The 21,495-nt window shown below is 33.1% G+C and overlaps 1 protein-coding gene and 1 non-coding gene across 2 annotated transcripts in view; both read right to left on the reverse strand.

The window, feature by feature from the left end:
* Cnbd1 (cyclic nucleotide binding domain containing 1) overlaps nucleotides 1-21,495 on the reverse strand; it is a 315,836-nt gene that overhangs the window by 140,000 nt on the left and 154,341 nt on the right. The gene's annotated exons all lie outside the window — the stretch shown is intronic.
* Nucleotides 3,190-3,300, reverse strand: LOC120883780 (U6 spliceosomal RNA). Its single transcript, XR_005725979.1, has one exon. It is a non-coding gene; the product is annotated as a U6 spliceosomal RNA (small nuclear RNA).

The raw sequence follows: 21,495 nt of genomic DNA on the forward strand, positions 1-21,495 counted from the left end.
CCATACCAAACCTTCTTTTGCATTTCAAAAATCATGTACTGCTTTTGCACAATAAATGGGGAATCAGGAAAATGTTCTCAGAATGAAAATAGACAGCTTATATAAACTCTGAATTCACAACTAAGCCCTCAGAGTTTTGAGACATCTCTACCCACCTGAGCTTTTTGGGCATGAAGAAGAGCCCTGGGAATCTATTGAAATCTCAGGCAAAGTTTCCTGTGCATAGTCACTTCAAAAGGGGGATAGGAAAGGGCAGAGGTAAAAACATTTTTAAAAAATTATGCCAGCCAAAGCATTCTGCTGAATGCAAAAAATATTAAACATGTCTTCACATATGGTCAAGTGTCAATGACTCCAAGAAATAGGACAATCATCATACACTGTAACCAGTGTACCTCTCTTAACTTTGACCAAAGTGGTCACTTTATCCCTACTACTTTTTACCTGCATTCTGCAATTTAAGTGGACATCAATTCTATCATTTATAGTAAGTTCTTCCTGGCTGTTGCCCATTGTGTAAGAGCCTTTTTAATATTATTATGTTATTATTTTATGTAATTTTCAGATTAAAGGAACACACACAAAAATTTATTCATAAATTAACTGGTTAGCTAGACCAATGATACAAGGCTTATTATAAAAGAAATAATATTATTAATCAAGTTTAAATCTCAGAAATCAAATGGTACATAATCAAATGCTAATAAATCAGCAATATTGTTATTTAGAAAGGATTTTTTAAAAATTGATGTTCATCTGCACATACATGCAGAAGCTTGCCTTGTGATTCAGTATTTAAGAACTGTCCCTATACAATTGATCAAAGGACCTTTAGTTCATTGCTTTAGAATTCTTGGGTGATATCAGTTTCTTTCACAATCAATCTGTTTTCAAGTTAAGTAACTTTGATCATTTTCTAAGACATGGACATCTCCTCTTCCTGTATCTGCATATAAAAAATAAATTATGTCTCCTCTTTTAAAAGCAAACAAACAAACAAAACCTTTTTCTGAGTAGATTTCTAGCAGAGAACCAATTCTGTGAATCATAATTGCTACAGTACACTATGCAGCTGAGTTTGACCTTTTATAGAAGAAACAAAAAAAGGAATGAGAACACCATGGTTTTCTGTTCTTTATTCCCATAGAAGACTTAATGCCCATCCCTGATTAAAATTACATTTTTCAAAGACCCTCATACAGCAAAATTATTTTAGTATGTATTCCTTGAAAGATAATTAAATAGCAAAAAGTGATAATAATATTGTAATAGTGCTTACTTTACAGAGTAGTCATGAGGATTACATGGGATGATATGTGTAGAGTGTTTCATGTGATACTTACACATAGTGGGCACATTATAAATGTTCAGTATTTATATGGAGTAGGTTAATTGTTCCAGATACCTTCCTAAAGAACCTTATTGATACTATTGTCCTGGGAGCAAAGTACCACTAATTAATAGATAACGATCATGCCTGAATTTCTAGACTATAAATGTCTCTAGGTTTCAAATAAATATATACAATGACCAACTAGACCTCTCCATTTAGATTCTCAAGCCACACACCTCGGAATGCTAAAAATAGAGGTTTTCATATCTACCAAACCAAATACAATTGAACTCCTTTCAGAAATTTGGGAATTACCCCCAGACTTCCCCTCTCTGACATCATATATCTAATTAGTTTCCTAGTACTTGGATTCAACCTCCTAAATATAGGCCATATCCATTCCCTTCTTCAGTAAATTACTGCCATTGGTGTAACTCAAGACCTTATCAATTCTTCCTTGGATGACTCCTGCTTTCGTTGTAGATTGTTTTCTTAGGTTCAGTTCCACCTCTAATTTATCTTCTATGCTTCTACTCCAGCTGCCAAATTAAATCTGGCCATTGTAGTTCCTTGTTGAAATAGTTTGGTGGCTCTCAGTTAATTTCAGGATAAATACTAACTTCCTTAATATCTGGATCTCATAGGGCACAATAAACATAACCTCCTTACCTTGTATAAACCGTAAAAATATTGAGGGGAAAAAAAGCAAATGAGGAATAGATAACTAAGATGTCTCTCTTATTACTAATGAATCTATGTTGGAGATATGGTTTATTCTTGCAGTCAAATGTGCTTTCTATTTTTTGTTAAATATTAACAAAAATGTAAACAAAATTTGAATGTAAACAAAATTTAAGCTTTATTGACAGACTGTATACCGTAGAGGCAAAACTATCAAAATTATATATTTTCAATTCACTTGAATATTTCATTTTCACAGAGGTCACTGACTGAATATTGGCTCATTTTTTCACTTTTCAATTTTTGTGTTTTTAAAATATTTAATTTGATTCAACAATGTTTACTAATTATGTGGAACATTTATATTTGCAAGAATAAAGCCACTATTTTAGAAGCTTTTCTTCTAAAATTTGCATGTATTCTGTTCCTGTATTTTTATTCCTCTACATACTTAGAAAAACTTTGGCATAATCCATACATAGTTCTTCACCTGGCTCTTCATTTCAGAAAGCAACTAGTTGGTAAATCAGAATAGAAAGATCTTCCTCACTCAGTTTACAGGTATGGAACACAATGCCCTGCAGATGAACCATAATGCATTCACCTGCTTCCTGTGGGTGGACATTTAAACTATTCCCAAGTAGAACTTTCAAGAACAGCTTCTGAATCCACAAGCATGCATATTTAATGCCCACTTAAACTAAGAAAATATGTATTAGGTTTAGCAGTAAAGGTTACTGGGCATGGTGATGGTAATATTTATTTTTTGTTGTCTGACTACCCTTTCCTTTCATTCCATCAAAATCACCATGATGGCTATTGTCCAGTTGGAAACTGGGGTTATCTTTCTTATTCAGATGGGAGTGGGGGTCCTTGGAAATATCTCCCTCCTTTGTCTTTATAATTTCACTTTGCTCACTGGACACCACGCAAACTCCACAGACATGGTCCTCAACCAACTGGTATCAGCCAATTCCTTTGAAATTTTCTCTAGAGGGATCCCTTAGACAGTGGCAGCTTTTGGACTAAACTCCTTCCTGAATAAAACTGGATGTAAACTTCTTTTCTATTTTCAGAGTGGTCAGAGGGGTTTCCCTCAGCACCACCTGCTTCTTCAGTAGCTTTTAGGCCATAAAACTTTACCCCAATTTCTCTAAGTGGCTGGAGCTCAGAATAAAAATATGAAACACTCCATGAATTTGCATGTCATCCTCATGCAGGGGCCATGCTAATATTCTCTGCATCATTAAAATTTGAGTATATGTGTTTTCTTAATGTTGAATCAGAATAGGAAAATCTCCCTCAGATCCCTAGAGGATGTTGAACTAGAGTAAATTTTCCTACCTGGAGAAACTCCCCTAGTTGGTTGCACATTTAAGAGGAGGAATGATGCAGTTGTCTTCATATTCTCATTTAATGTTTAAATGTTTACCATTCAGATAAGTCTTTCCCCACAGACCTTTTGGTTATGGCTTAGATATGAGGTCTGCCCCAAAACCTCTATATGTGAGATAAGGCAAGAAGGTACTTTCCTTTGTCATGCCCTGGAACCATGTCATTTGTCCTCGCCTCAGACCCAGAGCTATGGAGTCTGCTTACCATGGACTCAAACCTCTGAAACCAGGAGCTAAAATAAACATTTCCTGCTCAAAATTTTTCTTGTCAGGTCTTTTGACTGCAGTGATGCAAAGCCTAAAGAAAACATATTTAAAGGAGATGAGTGAAGCTGAATGTGTCACTCCATTGGATCTCTTTCACACTGAATGAGGAAACATTCAGTGAGTTATCTCCAAATGATGAATCTGGTAGATCACAGCTTTTGTGAGTCCACATCCTCTGACTCTCTCCACCACCCATTCTGGGTTCTATCAATTTCAAATTGTTTCATGGATTGTTAGCAGGTTTTGTAAATCCAAAGAAGAAGAGTGGAGAATATTCTGTGGTCAAATAATTTTTAAAAAATGATGTGTAAATAGTTAAAACAGTTTTTATCACTGTACTTTTTTTTCAGATTCCACACTATGCTAATGAGGATTACAACTTTCCAACAAGGAAATAAAGTGCTTCCAATTCACAGTAGGTTTTTTTCTGAAATACTTTTTGGAAAAAACAGTGCTGTAGTCAAATTATTGCACGTGCAGTTGGGAATACCTTGTTGCTCATGCCCATGCATCTAAGCCACCGGCCATCCATCCTCACTCTGTCAAATGTCCTGTCCATTGCCACTTGACCAGCTCTCCATGACCTTTATAAACAAAAGGTCACCTCTTAACCAAAAACCCCAAATCACCTCTTACCCTCTCTCATACACTAGACTCTCCTCCTCGATTTCCTTCATGTTTCTTCAGCATTTCTGACTCTTACACCCTGTATTGATATTCTTTTGTTTGGCTTTCTGTCTTACCAAATTAGAGATACTAGAAGTTAAAAATAGTTCTATTATCTTTGCATCTTGAACAGCATGTAATGTTGCAAGCATTTGATAAGTAACAATAGAAAGAAGAATGAGCTTGGATTTACTTGGGTATCATTTCTGGTTTACCTGATGTGAGAAGTGTGCCACCTGCCCAGTTCCCTACTCTAGTTTCAACACTTGCCACATTCCAGCAGTCAAAACTGCATTCAGCTCATCCCTCCTGTTGTTTCTCTGGCCTTCCTTGGTAGTGTTTTCTTTTTCTGAATCTCCCCAAACCTTACACTTACTTAACTCCTTATATATTTTTACATTAAATCAATTTACTATTTTTAGTTGAGCATTCTGTGTAAATGCAGAAACCACATCTATTTTGTTCACTTAGTACATCTCCATTATATAATACAGAGCCTGACATATCATAAGTAAGCAATAAATAGTCATGGAATGAGTTAAGATTAACTAAGATCTTAATTAGTTAAGATCCTCATCCAGGCTCTAGGTGCTGGTCTATTTAGAATTTTATAACATTAATTTCATCAATGTCCTACTACATGTCCCCTTTTAGGTAAGATGATGGGTGTATATTTTATTTTTACTTTCCTTTCTCTGTTTCTGGTACTTCTGTCCACTGTTTGTCACTCTGCATGCTAGGACACGACTTACAAATCAATCCCTACCCTCCTCTGCTGCCATCTTCGTGTACAAATTGTAGCTTAAAGGTGCCTCGTGTTAACTAAAGCATACAAAAGTCAGAGAAACTCTACATGGGTTTGTTTCTGTTGACATTAAAATAGTGGGTCACACTACAACCAGGAGATTCATGTGGAAGTGGCAATCTGATATATTTCTTCAGAGAGCAAAACAATTACAGATAAGCAATTTTCTTTCCCAAGAGACTAGTAAAGTGCTTTCTTTCTGTCACCTTTCAATATTTTATATTGTGGTGAGTAACTACACCTTTTCTATCCAATTAGGAAAGCCATCAACAAGCCAAAGAGTAAATAGCTAACCAGTCAAGTAAAAAAAAATATGCAAGTGTACGGCAGCATGCCATCATTTTTCAAACTTGACCTTACGTAGCAATAGTAAAACACATCCTTTTTCAACAGATGTGGAGGCCATCGTATTGATATAATTACTTTCCTTGCACATAATATTTACTTATTGGAAATTGTTTTGATATTATTTTAAAAGAGGAACAGTGTTAGATTAAAAGCCTTAAAGGAAGTGAAAATTATAGAACATAACTTCATGGAACTACAATGGCTTCCCTAAATCAAGTATATTGTTCCATCAACTTTGAGATCAGGATTTCAAAATTATTTTTTTCTATTTTTAAAATGAATGCAATTTTACTCCAGAAAATTTACAAAATAAATATGAAAATAATCTGAAACTGCACAATCTAAAGGTTTGAAGCATATAAGGATAAGGTTTATATAAGCATTTGGATTTGTGGATGATAAGAATTTCCTCTGATTGTCAACTCCTCAATGTGCAAACAAGGTCTTTTATATTCTAGCCCTGACTTCCCAGAAGCCCTAACTTCTCATTTTTTAGAGTTAAATAAAATAAAGAAAATTAAAGCACCTACTACTAAAAGTTAATATTATGATGATAATGATAAAGTTATATAAAAAGTTATAATTTTAAAGTTTAAAATGTTTTCCAATTATCATGGTGAATATGTCCATTAATGAAAATTTATAAAATATGGAAAAAAGAGAGACCAAAATATTACCCATAAGCTACCAGCCAAGTTAACCAATATTAATGTTGTAAGATAGTCTTTCATAATATTTTTAATATGTTCTTAGACATCCTAAACTAATGTAGGTATTTAATTTACAAAGTATACAAAAACACACTCATAAGAACTCAAGAGTGTGTTGTATAGAAACAGATGTCAGAGACTGTGAGCAACCAACGATTTGATTATTTCTCCATCTCATTATGATTCCCTGAAATTTGATCATTACCCATCAAGTAGACTCAGAGTGGCTGGGGAAATATACACTGGGTATATCTAACTGTGGTAGGAAGTAGTATATTTCCTTCCCTTTGCAATAATTTCCTTCATGTAAATTAATGCCCCCTATTATATAGTATATATTTCATGTATTTATTTTGGTCTGTTATCTTTTGCCATATCTCTAGAATATGATCTTTGTGAGTTAGATAATTTTAAATATTTTGTTTATGCGTTTATCGATGCATAAATCCCTAGCATTGAGAATGGTGTCTGGTTCACCGTAGGTACTCAGTAAATATTTGTTCAATGAATGAATGAATGAACATAACGAATATATGTGTATCCTACCTAAATTAGGTCAAAGATGTTCTTGGTGATTTTCCGTGTACAGGAAACTGTGACACTTTAATGACGGCAGTTTGAAAAGAAGACACAGGCATTTTGCTGCCAGGGTCTCTGCAGTCTCTGTTTCCTGCCTTCCTGAAGCTTGGTTTTCGAACCTTTAGCTCTATGAGTTACTAAGACAATTAACCAAGATGGTCTTAATCATCAGTTTGATTAGATGGCTTGTTCCTGACTACAGGTCTCTGCCCTCCTTTTCTTAGAGCATTTACTTTAGAACACTTGCAACTATGAATTCTTCCTCTGCCCCTTGAGATGTAAATTTTGTCCCAGACTCTTTATCCTGTTTTACAACCCAGAAATGTCTCTCAAGCACCTGGGAGTTATCGCTCTGAAATATAATCAAAGATGATAAAGTCCCTATCTTCCAATTTGTGAGGTAGAACCCTAACTTGAATAAGCACGAACCAGCAAATAAAAATGGCTTAATTACATGGATTGACCTTCCTTCTAAAGTCCCGTATTTTTCCAGTAGCTCACCCAAGAGCTTAAAACTCACCTGCCTTTTGTTTAAAGAAGTTGAATTCACTCTTTCTCCCCTGTGCAATATGTTGACCTCTATTACAATTCCTGTTTTATTCTGTCTGGTGCATTTTTTCTTTGTTATAATCTTGAAATAAATTGTAAATTTTGATTAAACTACCCATATTGAGTTCTCTTGACTAAGTAAAGGAGCATTACTTCACACAAAGAATCTTAATGAAATATCACTTAGCCTCATAGGAAATGGAACTGGAACACCACTTAGGGATAAAGGAACTCTTTGAAATATGACAGTGAGAGCCATGCATATTGTCACTCTCTAGTGCCACCTTTTCCTTTTTGGTAAGAGTTTCTATATTCCTATTTGCATGGGCCTTGGAAACAGACTGAAGTTTTTTTGTTTATTTTGTTTTGTTGTACTTTGTTTTTTATTCTGCAAAGGTGTTTTCAACTTCATGACTTTTCCTTCTGGATTTATTTCTGTTCCTGCATGATTTTGGCTTACCAATGGCCATTGTGCTCTCACCCCATGAATTTGCTCTACAATTTCACCTTTTTATTTTCAGTACTACCTAATTCATGCTATTTTTTATCTAGTTTGAATTGCTAAGAGAAAATATACATCATATCCCTTCCCAAGGGTCCACTTCATGTTTTATTGGCCAATCTATGAATCAACTTACTTAGGTCAATCCTATCTCCAAATTAAACTACATACATTCAAGAGAGTCAAGATACTTAAAAATAAAAACTGTTTATCCATGGTCCACTCACTCATGTTGAGGGCTGTCATCTAAAGATGGTAGACACTGGGTTGTTCAATTGTTGTGCATTCTACCATTGCATTGCCAGAGATATACAACTTTCTTCCTATGCATACAGTGCCAAAGATGTTATTTACCTAACATGACACTCCTTACCTAATATAACACTCCTATCAAAATTCAATGCATCTTCACAGCTTCCAATCAGATAATGCACCAACTCATGTAAGCCTTCATATAGAAAAAAATATCACAATATCACTGCAAAAGGTTGTTGCCCATAGTCCTATAATCTTCCCTCCAGAGGAGGCCCATGGCTCCTCTTGCATAGTGATAATAATCTTAAATGTTATGTTTCTCCTTTCTGAAACCAGTGGATTCAATGTTAAATGTAATCACAACTATTACACACTAAATAGTTGTTAAACAATAAACAAATCTCATATCCTATCTAAGTATAGAAAGAGGGAAAATGTCAAGCCCTAGATTTCTAGTGTTCAGGATATGAATGGAGAATGCAATGTCCTATTGTTTCAAAAAAGCACATAAAATATTCTGTAGAACAGCATCCAAAATATTAACGAAATCTGCTGATTCTCACACCATGCTGTCTGGGAATGGCAAGAAAAGAGATGGGGCCTCATTCCTTTTGCAATGAAATTAATTGTTTGGTCAGACAATTAAATTATCTGATGTTTTCCCCATGGAAACTAATCCCCAATGTGTAACAGCTGTAATATCAAGGCAGTCTGCTTCAGGGTGGTATCACCTCACTTGCAGAGACTTCTGGAAATACAGGATCAAATTTATTTGTTTTTATGCGTTATAAAACTCAAGTCTGGAAATTGTCTATATGACTAAAGCTCCCTACCACATTATTTTGAGTCAGTTCCAGATTCCTCTTCATCAGGGCTGAGGGATTTTGGCAACACATGACTCACAAAAGCTTGGTGGGCTGCTTGTCAACACCCTCCACAGGAGCTCTGTGGCCCAAAGTTAAATTGAAGATCACAGCATGTGAGTGTATTCCTGCTTCAAGATTCGTATTCCCCCAGGGCTGCCAAAGAACATCCCAAGTTCAAATTTAATTCTGCCTTAGTTATATGTTCTTAGAGGCGTCATTAACCACTTTGCTAATACATAAAAACAGTAATTTTAATAAATCTATTTTTCAAGATTTGCCATAGGAAATGACCAAATTTAAATATACAATTTCACATTCATTTTATTATAAAATCCAGCATGTAGTAATTCCAAATTAATTTAATAAGAAATCAAACTACCTATAGGGAAAGAAAATTTTTGAAAAATTCAAATGTCTCCATAAAGATGACTAATTAACATAAAGCCTGAGTGGAAAGGAAAAATAAATAGATCCTGACAATTTAAAAGCAAGAAATCTGAAAGTTTTACATGAAGTTAATTTATACAAGAATTAGTCAGAAAAATAAAATATTTTTCTACAATATTTAATAGTTAATCTGATTGCTATTGGAACACACACACACATACACACACACACACATACACACACACACTATTTGATGCTGTGTTTTCTCCAATAGATACTTTCTACTTTCAAAAGAATTGAACCAAACATGTTAAAAGAAAAAAAAATGTGGAAATTTTAAAAGACCATTGTCAAACAAATATTCTGCATGCACAGAGAAATGAAATTTAAAGTAAAAATATGAAAACTAATAAGAAATAACCCAAAAAATAAAAATTAAAAACTCAACCTATACCTAAGCTTAAAAAATACAACTCAGACCAGTCCTTCATTGAAGAGGAATTCACTAATTACTGAATAGCCTTGGCATTCCATTCCTTCCTTTTTTTTGTAAAAGAGAGATAGAGAATTGTTTAATATTTATTTTTCAGTTTTCAGTGGACACAACATCTTTATTTTATTTTTATGTGGTGCTGAGGATCGAACCCAGTACCCCGCACATGCCAGGCAAGCGTGCTACTGCCTGAGCCACATCCCCAGCCCATTCCTTCCTTTTTTAATCCCTTCCTTTCTTCTTTTTCTCTCTTCTTAGCTAAGGTACCCAAATTTAAATTTTATTTTTCTGGAAGATAGTCACAATTGCATGTACTAAGAAATAGCTAGTTAGATTGTGTCGTATTAAATTATATTGGATTAGATAGAAATAAATTACTATTCATACGCGGGTTTTAAAAGTTTGCAAAGTTGAATCACTTTAGTAGAAATTGAGCAGTATTTCAAGAATATTTAAGTTAATTCAAACATTAAGGTATTTACAAAAATCAAAATAAATAAATTATTGGATATAAGATACTAGCCATGACCAATTAACATGACATAGTAACAAAATTTGCTATCAAAGTGAAAATGTGTTCATTCAAAATGGTGCAAATTTACTTCTTTCAAGTATGCAATGGATATGTAATGGACATCATCAATAGTATTTTAATGCCTGTGATAGATTTACAAAATATAGTGATGAAGTTACTGTTGTCATGATGTTATATTCTGAGAATGGAGGATAGACAATATTAGATACAATATAGTGGTAGAGATATACATATATACATACATATGAAAACATCCAATAATTTGATAAGTTAAATTGAGAAAAAATAGGCTAATAGGATGAATATAAGCAAAATAATCTAAAGAAGGATAATTATATCAATCGTGGCGAGACAGATAATAGTATTTTGTACTATGGTAGTCAAAGATGGAAAGATTTAGGACACGAATCTTTAATTATTAGAATATATACTCAAATAGGACTTAATGAGGTGAGCAGGAGTGAGGATAAAGAATAATCATGGAGCCTGACACTGTGGCACACTCTTGTAATCCCAGTGGCTGAGGAGGCTCAGGTAGGAGGATTGTGAGTTCAAAGCCAGCCTCAGCAAAAGTGAGGTGATAAGCAACTCAGTCAGATCCTGCTCTAAACAGAATACAAAATAGGGCTGGGGATGTGGCTCAGTAGTCAAATATCCCCGAGTTAAACCACTAATACAAGAAAAAAAAAAAAGAGTTGTATAATCTGAAGGTTAAAAGAATTCTGTCTTTATCTGATTCCATACCCATCCTAAAACTGGAGCTAAATTTTTCAACTAAGTGATCACTAGTCTTACCCTTCATAGATATCTCAGTTTTCCTGGGAATCATCAATCATCCTGGAAAACTTGCAGTTTATTTTATCTTCTCTCGCTTGAAGCTCCTAGGAAAATATCATATAACTATGCCAAAGGACTCTATTACTGATCCTGTCTAGTCTTACTTTTGTTCACAAAATTTTACACATCACTAAAACACTTGCTTTCTAATTTGTTGACATAACTCTTGCAAAAATTTGACACCTCTCCCAAATACAACCACACCATTCCTTTTCATAAGGTGATCCAATGCCCTTACTTTAGTAATTTGTTACACTTTCTTCTTTGCTCTATTGCTGAATAGTTGGGCTTCAATAATTTTTGACAATTAAATTAATAAATAGACACATTTAAGTGACTAGTATAAGATATGAAATCTGGATGTAGATGTTCCAGTCTCTTTTGTACAATGAAATCTGTTTCATAGTTAAGAACCTCTTTTTTAAAACCTTTGCCATTGAATGAATATACCAAATTTTAAAGAAATAATTACATTGTAAATTTAATATATGCATATAACTGATACTAAAAACATATAAAGATTTCATGTGGATCTTGGGTACGGTAAAATTTCAAAAAAGAATGTTTCCATTCTTTTGTAATATAAAATGTAATTGGACATAAATTCAAACTTTTAGGAGTACTCCTGTAAGACTGTTACTAATTGTTCTTGTCCTGTATTTGATATATTATGTTAATAGTACATCTGCTGCCTTTTATTTACCTACTAATGTTAAGAATCTTTTATACTTCCACCTTTTGGAGTTGTTATTAGAATATTATATGTTATTAGAATATATAATATAATATAATATAATATTACTTCAGTGGCTTATATTTTATAAGCAAATAAAATAAAAGTCACTGAAGTAAGCTATTCTTATGAGGACTTGGAAAATTTCTAAAACAAAAAACTGTTAAAAAACTGAGAAAAATCATCTGTTTTGAGTGGAATAGACATTAACTTGACTATAGTTAGGGCAATAGGCTATGTGCAACCCACTTTATGGCAATTTAAAATATAGATCCATACCTTTATTGGGCTACACTTTTATTTGTGATTATTAAAATGAAAAGTCTAAGAACGTACACAGTTCATTCCCCTTTGAAGAACTTAGATGTTGACACCAAATGTACTTCTTACACTTCCATTAACTTAGTTACTAGAGCATTGATTTTTATTTCATTTATACCGCTGGAAATGCAGGAGGAATGTTGATATAAGCCACAGAAGGACAATCAATTTTTATGTGTTAGTTACATAGTTAAAAGGAAATTGGATAGGGTTGTTTAAAAGCCAAGATCATTTCCATTCAGTAAACTGATTGTGAAAAAATAGTGAATATCCTGTATAAAGTGTAAAATCTATAGGGTGTTTAAAAAATATTAACAATGATGAAAAAATATTTTTGTTAAAGTTCAGAAGTAAAGACTTTAGAAGACATATTTCTTTTATAGTATTTTTTAAAAAGACTTTAAACATTTACTAAAGATAGCAAAAAAAAAAAAATTACCAGATTCAAAACCTAACTTAGTATTATTTAATGACAAGAAGATGAAATGTCATATCTAGAATAGGAATGTAATAGTGACCACCACAAATCATTGTCACAAGTTATACCTACTCAAGGGTTTCTTGGCATTGCTTCCTGTGATTATTTTTTCTTATTAAAGTTTCTGATTCTGTATGCTATAGTATCTTGACAACAAAAATGGCTATATCTTTGAATTTTAAATATTTCTTTTTTAAAAAAATATTTATTTTTTAGGTGTACATGGACACAACACAATGCCTTTATTTTTTATGTAGTACTGAGGATTGAACCCAGTCCCGCCCATGCTAAGCAAGTGCTCTACAGCTAAGCCACAATCCCAGCCCCTGAATTTTTAATATTTCTAACATGAATCTTGATACATTACTATAATTTAAAACATAAAACATAAAAAATTTACAATTCAGTGCCTTCTTACATTGGTATAAACTCGATACTTCTATTGTAATCTCTCATGCCATATCATGACTTCAGTAAAATTATAATAAATCATTTTGTTTAATGTTCATAGATTACCTTATCAATCCAAGATCTTTTATATTTAATGCTTTACTGTCAGATTCATGTTAGAAGTTTTAGAATCATTTGCCAGCAGTAAGGAAAAAAGATTATGTTTGGGTAAATTGGTGTTTTGTTTATTTCTTTCTTTTTCCAGGCCAAATAATCAATAAAAAGAACAAAGTCTCTAAAGGAAAGTAGATGTCTGCCATTTATTGTGCAGGTTTGATCAATTTATATAACCTCTTCAGTTTCTTTACCAGCTAAATAAGATGGACAATACTGTGTTAGAATGTGCATTGTGTGGTTATGTGTGTATGTGTGCACATGCTTGTGTTTGAAAGAAGGAGGCAGAGAGAGATCAAGACAGAAAAAGAAAAATTAAACACAGACAAAATATATGAAAAGCTGACATAGTTACCATGTTATCATCAATAAATAAGAAAAATACATTTGTTGGCATGACAAACTGCCCTGTGATAACAAATGGATCCCCTGTTGGAATAATTATTAATTTATTTTCTCTATTTTTTAGAAAGCTTGTTTGATCTTCATAAAACTCATGAAGTGAGTAAGATACTTTCACACCCAGAACTCAGAAGTGCAAATGTAACTTCCATAAATAACTCTTAAATTAAAGCCCCCATTCCAACTAAAGATAGATTAACATAAGGTCAATTCTGACTAATCACAGTTAGCGGAGGTTCAAGCTAAAGTTGGCCACTTCCCTTGGCTTTCTTTTCTTAGGAAACACTTTATTATTTATTTACAGAGGAGAGGCTAAAAGTTTTATAGTATCATCAAATTGTGGAGGATACCTTGACTTCTAGTCTTTGCTGGGAATCTTTCTATCCACCTCTTCTGGTCCTTGGACTTGGCTATGATATCATCTGTCTGCATCTTCCATCTCGACTGTGAAAAACTTTCAAACCCACCAACATAGCTACTTCTCAGAGCACTGGAAACCTCAGCTGCTCTTCCAAACTGCTCATGGCTGCAGGAATCTTGGTGGTTGCTCCACTTCTCTTAGGTTCTCAATGCTCCTGCATGCCAGTTGACAATGTATTCTCCTGCTATCAAGCATTGCACACTCTTCAGGGACACATGAAAGTTGAGGAATGTGTTGGCTTCCTGGACTGTCCTCCTGCTGTCTGACTCATAAATAAATCTGGGGATTCATTTGTGTGAATAAATCTTAATCTAATAGGGACAAATTCCATACTAAGTCATGATTCTTTTGCAAGCCTTCCACTATTTTGCTCTCCTTTCTTCAAACAGTCCTATGAGAGACTTTATCTCTTATCTTTATGATGTAATACCATCATATATAACTCTTTCTGTTTCACTCTATACACTTTTGCTATGACCTCATTTCCCACAGCAGGGCTTTAAAGCCAAGGTCAAGTTTGAATAGAAAATACTAAGAAATAAACAAAGGAATTGCAGGATTATAAAACAAAGGTTTTATGCCTTCACATCAAGAATGGGGAATCATAATGAAAAAACATAAAAAGGGGGTACTACTCCAACCCATAGGTATATTTCTTCTGCTTCTCTGGCCTGCTTGTTTGAAATTTATTTTTTTCCAAATGATTCTTTCATGGAAACCTCAATTCTCTTATTCAGTAAGACTTTCTAAAATACATCATAGTTAATGTGTCTCAAGAATTTCAGAGTAAATCATTTATTGACATCTATTTATTCATTCACCAGGGGTTTATTGTGAATCTGTTATTGACCAACATCACTTCTGTATAACAGAAATCCAAAAATGAAGGCATGATCCATGATCTCATATAATTTATAATTGAGTGGAGAAAACAGTTCATCAAACATCAAGTACATAATTTAAATAGTATCTGTATTTAGCCAAAGTCAGTTATTTTATAATATCAAAGATTTACTGTATTGCATTTCGTATCAGTATTTTACTTTCACAATTAAGTTATAATTATTTCTAAAAAATCTCAAATCACTGTGATCTAACTTAACCATGAAAACAAGTACTGATCTAAACAAAGTATGTATAAAACAAAGACCCAATAACTCAGTAAGAATCAAGTAGGCCTTATAAATGCTTCCTTAGTTTATGACTTGTATTTTCCAATTTTGTGTTTGGACAATAATTGTTACCTTCTGTGCCATTTTATGCTCTCCAAGCAAACAACTTTATTAATAGTGAAAGATAAAAGCTAAATTGCCCTCCCAAGCTTTACCCGTATATACTACAGACTTTAATTATTAGTCATCTTCCATATAAACTCTCTCATTGTAAATATTCACAGGAGTAAAAGAAGAAATACATTTTGAAAACTGTTAATGATCAGTTGTATATGTGTTTGTGTGTGTATTCTGTCTTAATCCACTAACAGGGAGCTATAGAATGCATTATGTCTAAGTAGAAGGTATGAAATTATATACCTTTTAAATGAAGGTTGGATCTGGATCATAAATACTTTTAATATCATTTTATAAGTCATATAATATATATGTACATATTGTATGTGTGTGTGAGTACACACACAGATAGATTCCTTTAATCTAGGAAAAAAGACTTGTTTCTCCTTAAATGTGTTGCTCTATTAGGCAAAAATGAAGACTATTGAAAAATGCGAAACAGTGATTTATGTTAAACACTGATTTATGATATTTACCATAAAGTTTGTTAAAAGAAGCAACAAAAAGATCTTCACTTTTTCTTTTCAAACATTTTCACTGGGTATAACTTTATAAAACATCAATGGTGCATGTTAGAATTATCAATGCATTTTCTCCTCCATCATTTAGTATAATATTTACCCAAAGATAAAATCAATATCTTACATATATTTTTACTATCTTTATAAGATGTTCTAAAACAGTGTAAAATAATTCAGTTATGACTATCTTCTTAGATATATAACTTGTGCTTCAATTTTCATTTAACTGTGTTTATAGTATTAAAGATAGAAATCAAACTAAATGTTATGTTTCTTTTTATAAATGGAAAATTCACAATGGACTAAATAACAAAATAAATTATTAGGAAGATATAAGACAAGAACATAATTATCTAATTCTAAATGTGAACACTATAGGCCTCGAAATTCCTGTTAATGGCATCACAGGATTTTTTTTTTTAAGTCTGAGTTCCAAATTTAAAATAATTTCTGATTTGAAAAAAGTGTGTCTGATTTTTAGAGACAATTACAGCAAGTTCTGAACAATGAAAGAAATTTTGTGAAATTTTCTTCAACCCTTAAAGAGTAAAGTATTATATCACAACAGAAAGGTAGCACTCAACAATAAAAGTTATTAAGAAACAAAGACACTGAAAAGCCATCTTTTTGTTGCTAAGGACATCTGTATGAAACTGGAAATTTTATTCCTAAAGTCTATAGTAACTTCATTCCCCTTTTCAAATCACAGGTCACTGATTTTGTTATTTGATATCCACATTAACTATTTGCAGCATTGATGAATAATGTTAATCAGAAATCAGGAATTTTGACAGCAAATAATTGCAGTCAAATGCTACATATTTTAAACAAATCAGTCACATAGCTCAAACTGGATTTCACTATTAGTATCCCTTTTCCAAATGCTTTTATGAACATATTTAAAAGTAAATACATTTTTTCAATAGCAAGTTTGTCTATGCTTAGCAATCAAAGACTATTAGGCCATTCCTAAATCCATTTTAATACTAATGAAAGTATAAAATGGAAACTGAAGTTCTAACTTACATAGCAATTTTTAGATAGGGATTAAACCAAATACTTCCTAGTACTCTTTGTTAGGTCATTCTGGGAAAAATCTAAGCCAAAAAGGCTAAATCACATACAACAAACAGCTTTCACTTTCTCTCAATAAGACCAAATATTTTCTTGTTATCAGACTTGTTGCTTGATATGAATTATATTGCCTAAATCAACAGAATTATAACTTGCTCACAAAATATTTTAAATCCACTTTTCTGTGAAATTTTTTAAAAATTATGTTAAAAGAGACCCTATAATATTCCACAGGAAGACCAACAGTTCAGGTTACTTATCAGTATAAGCACTATGCCTAGTATTAAGTGAGAAAGAGCTGATAGAAAATATTGAGCGAGAGTGAACACTTGGATGAAAGAAGCACTCAGTACATGATCTCACCCATTAATAGGCTTTTTTTTTTTTAATTTTGGGTAATCTCCATTTAGGAGCATGCATGACTGATAAAACTCAGATATTTAACATCTGCAATCTTACTTGAATGAAGAAGAAAAATCTAAATTTCAGGAAGAATACAGTAGATGGAAGATAAGGGAAAACTGAAGAATGATGAGAGTTGTTAAAGAAGAACCCCAAATTCTATATATAAATGCTACTCAAGTGCCTAGCTGATCTTAGAGTATGCAAGCCACATATATATTCCAAATAGGCTAGTGTCATGGATGAAATTGTTTCCCACTAAAATTCATTTGAGAAAGATCTCACCTCCCAATATGATTAAGTTTGGAGAAAGGGCTTTTAGGAAGTAGTTAGAGTTAAATGAGGTTACAAGGGTAGGGTCCTACCATGACAAGAAGGAATAAGTTTGGAATTTGAGTTCAATCTGCTTAAAACAAGAGTCAATGTTTTAGAAAGAAACATGAATGACCTGGAGTCTCCACAATGTGGAGGATACAAACCAAAGTTGCTAGATAGAACAGGAAGATGACTTGTCCACAGGAGAAAAGAAAAGGTACATTGGCAATAAGATATCAAATGAGATAACAGACAACATAGGTTTAAGAAGACAATTTCTTGAAAGATTTAAGGTAACAGAACACAAAAAGAAATGTATAATCTGAATAATGATAAGTACATATATAAATATGGATATTGATATACTTTGAAATTTAACTTGTTTAACATCTGCCCACAAAGAAAACTTAAAACTGAAATGATTTAATCGGTCTATGTTATCAAACATTTTGGGAAGAAATAATATCAGTTCTACAAAAATTGTTCTAGAAAAATCAAATAGGAGGCCTATTTTCACACATTTTGTGGAGCCAGTTTACCAGAAAACTACAGTTCCACATCTTTCTACATACAGCAAAATTCTTAACATGTTAGAAAAGCAAATGCAATATTTAAAACACTGTGGCCAGGTGGAGTTTATCTTATGAATGCAAAGCTGGTTTAATATTTAAAAACCAGTGCAGTTCACCATGTAAACACACTAAAGGAAAATGTATGAATATCTCAACAGAAACAGAAAAGTCATTTGCATAATCCAGTTTCCTTTCTTGCTCACAACTCTCACAAATGATGTAAGAAAGAGAACTTTAGTTTGACTTGATAAAGTACATCTTTGAGAAACCTGTGGTTAACATACTTAATAATAAAACACTGAGTGTTTTTCACCTAATACCAGGGAAAAGGCCTGTACGTCTGTCTCTATCACTTCTATTCAATGTTGCACTGGAGGTTTTAGCTTGAATGATAAAGCAAGAAAAAAATGTCATCTAGAATTGCAAAGAAGTAAAGCTACCTTTATTCATATGTAACATAATTATTTATGTAGAAAATTCAAAGGATTCTACAAAAATGGTGCTAACATATAATATGTAATTTTAGCAAACTTGCAGAATTCAAGATTGGTACCCCTAAATTAATCATTTTTATTTACTTATTTGTTCGTTTAATTATTTGTTTGTTTAGTGGGGGTAGCAGGGATTGAACTCAGGGGCACTCAATTACTGAGCAACACCCTAAGTCCTTTATTTAACTATTATTTTATTTAGAGACAGGGTCTCACTGCATTCCTTAGTGCCTCAGCAACAGTGAACTGTTTTTGAACTGACTTTGAACTCATGATCCTCCTGTATCGGCCTTCTAAACTGCTAGGATTACAGGCATGCACTACCACACAAGGTCCATAAATTTATTTCTGTATGCTAACAATAAACAATTAGATATTGAAATTCTAAAGAAGTCCTAAAATAAAATGGAGAGTTCTATTTTATTGGAAACTCAACAGAGTTAAATATGGCAAATCTCTATAAATTGACCCACAAATTTAATGCAATCTAAATCAAAATAACAATAATACTTATAGAAATTGACAACCTAATTTTAAAATTCATGTTTAAATTCAAAGGTCCTAGGATATGCACAACTGAAAAAAATTAAAGACAATTTTAGAGGACAAATACAGCTTATTTACTATATACATAGTAAATATTCTACATATACTAAATAAGTTTATATGATATAGCAAAGATAGGCAAATGGATCAATGAAATATAATAAAGTCCAAAAGTAGACTCCATCAAATATGAACAACGAATTTTCAACAAATATGCAAAGGCAATTCAACAGAGAAAAAATAATTTTTTCAAGAAATAATGCTGGAACTATTGGATAACTACATGTAAAATAATAACTCAAACATATATAAAAAACAAAATATACTCCAAACCTAATTGTAAAGCCTAAAATTATAAACCTTCTATGAAATAATATGCAGGAGAAAAATTGTGTGTCCTTTGCTCAGGCAAGGATTTCTATGAGCCAGGTGTGGTGCACATGCCTGTAATCCCAGCAGCTTGGGAGGCTGAGACAGGAGGATTGTGACTTCAAAGCCAGCCTCAGCAACAGCAAGGCACTAAATACCTCACTGAGACCCCATCTCTAAATAAAATACAAAATAGGGGTGGGTATGTGGCTCAGTGGTTGACTGCCCCTGAGCTCAATCCCTGGTACCAACCCTCCCAAAAAAGATTTCTTTGATAAAATAAAAATGTATAATCCATAAAATAAAAACCTGATATATTGAATCTTACCAAAAATTTAAAACCTCTAATCTTCCAAATTGCTATATTTAGAAAATGAATACATAGGCCACACTGGGATAAAATATTTGAAAATTACATATTTGATAAGGGAGTTGTATCCATAATACATTTTTGAAGTGCTCAGAACTTAATACTAATGATAAAAAATAGAGAACCCCCGTTTCCTAAAAATAAAAAAAAGTTGACATAATATTTGAGCAGATAAACTTACAAGTAAAATGTAGAATAAAATGAATACATTGAAAGAAGTTCAACCTAAGTAACCACTAGGAAAATGCAAAGTAAAACCACAGGAGATATAACTAGAATGGTTATGTTTAAAAACAGTAAATGCAATGCCAATCAAAATCCCAATGGCATTTCTTGTAGAAATAGATAAAGCAATCATGAAATTCATATGGAAAAATAAAAGACCCAGAATAGCAAAAGCAACTCTAAGCAGGAAGTGTGAATCAGGCGGCATAGTGATGCCAGATTTCAAACTATACTACAGAGCAATAGTAACAAAAACAGCATGGTACTGGTACCAAAACAGGCGGGTGGACCAATGGTACAGAATAGAGGACACAGAGACTAATCACAAAGTTACAATTATCTTATATTTGATAAAGGGGCTAAAAGCGTGCAATGGAGGAAGGACAGCATCTTCAACAAATGGTGTTGGGAAAACTGGAAATCCATATGCAACAAAATGAAACTGAATCCCCTTCTCTCGCCATGCACAAAAGTTAACTCAAAATGGATCAAGGAGCTTGATATCAAATCAGAGACTCTGAGTCTGAAAGAAGAAAAAGTTGGCTCTGATCTACATATTGTGGGGTCAGGCTCCAAGTTCCTTAATAGGACACCCATAGCACAAGAGTTAATAACAAGAATCAACAAATGGGACTTACTTAAACTAAAAAGTTTTTTCTCAGCAAGAGAAACAATAAGAGAGGTAAATAGGGAGCCTACATCATGGGAACAAATGTTTACTCCTCATACTTCAGATAGAGCCCTAATATCCAGAGTATACAAAGAACTCAAAAAATTAGACAATAAGAAAACAAATAACCCAATCAACAAATGGGCCAAGGACCTGAACAGACACTTCTCAGAGGAGGGCATACAATCAATCAACAAGTACATGAAAAAATGCTCACCCTCTCTAGCAGTCAGAGAAATGCAAATCAAAACCACCCTAAGACACCATCTCACTCCAGTAAGATTGGCAGCCATTATGAAGTCAAACAACAACAAGTGCTGGCGAGGATGTGGGGAAAAAGTTACTCTTGTACATTGCTGGTGGGACTGCAAATTGGTGTGGCCAATTTGGAAAGCAGTATGGAGATTCCTTGGAAAGCTGGGAATGGAACCACCATTTGACCCAGCTATTGCCCTTCTCGAGCTATTCCCTAAAGACCTTAAAAGAGCATACTACAAGGACACTGCCACATCGATGTTCATAGCA

This window comes from Ictidomys tridecemlineatus, chromosome 7 (genome assembly GCF_052094955.1).
Source record: "Ictidomys tridecemlineatus isolate mIctTri1 chromosome 7, mIctTri1.hap1, whole genome shotgun sequence".
Taxonomy (NCBI): Eukaryota; Metazoa; Chordata; class Mammalia; order Rodentia; family Sciuridae; genus Ictidomys; species Ictidomys tridecemlineatus.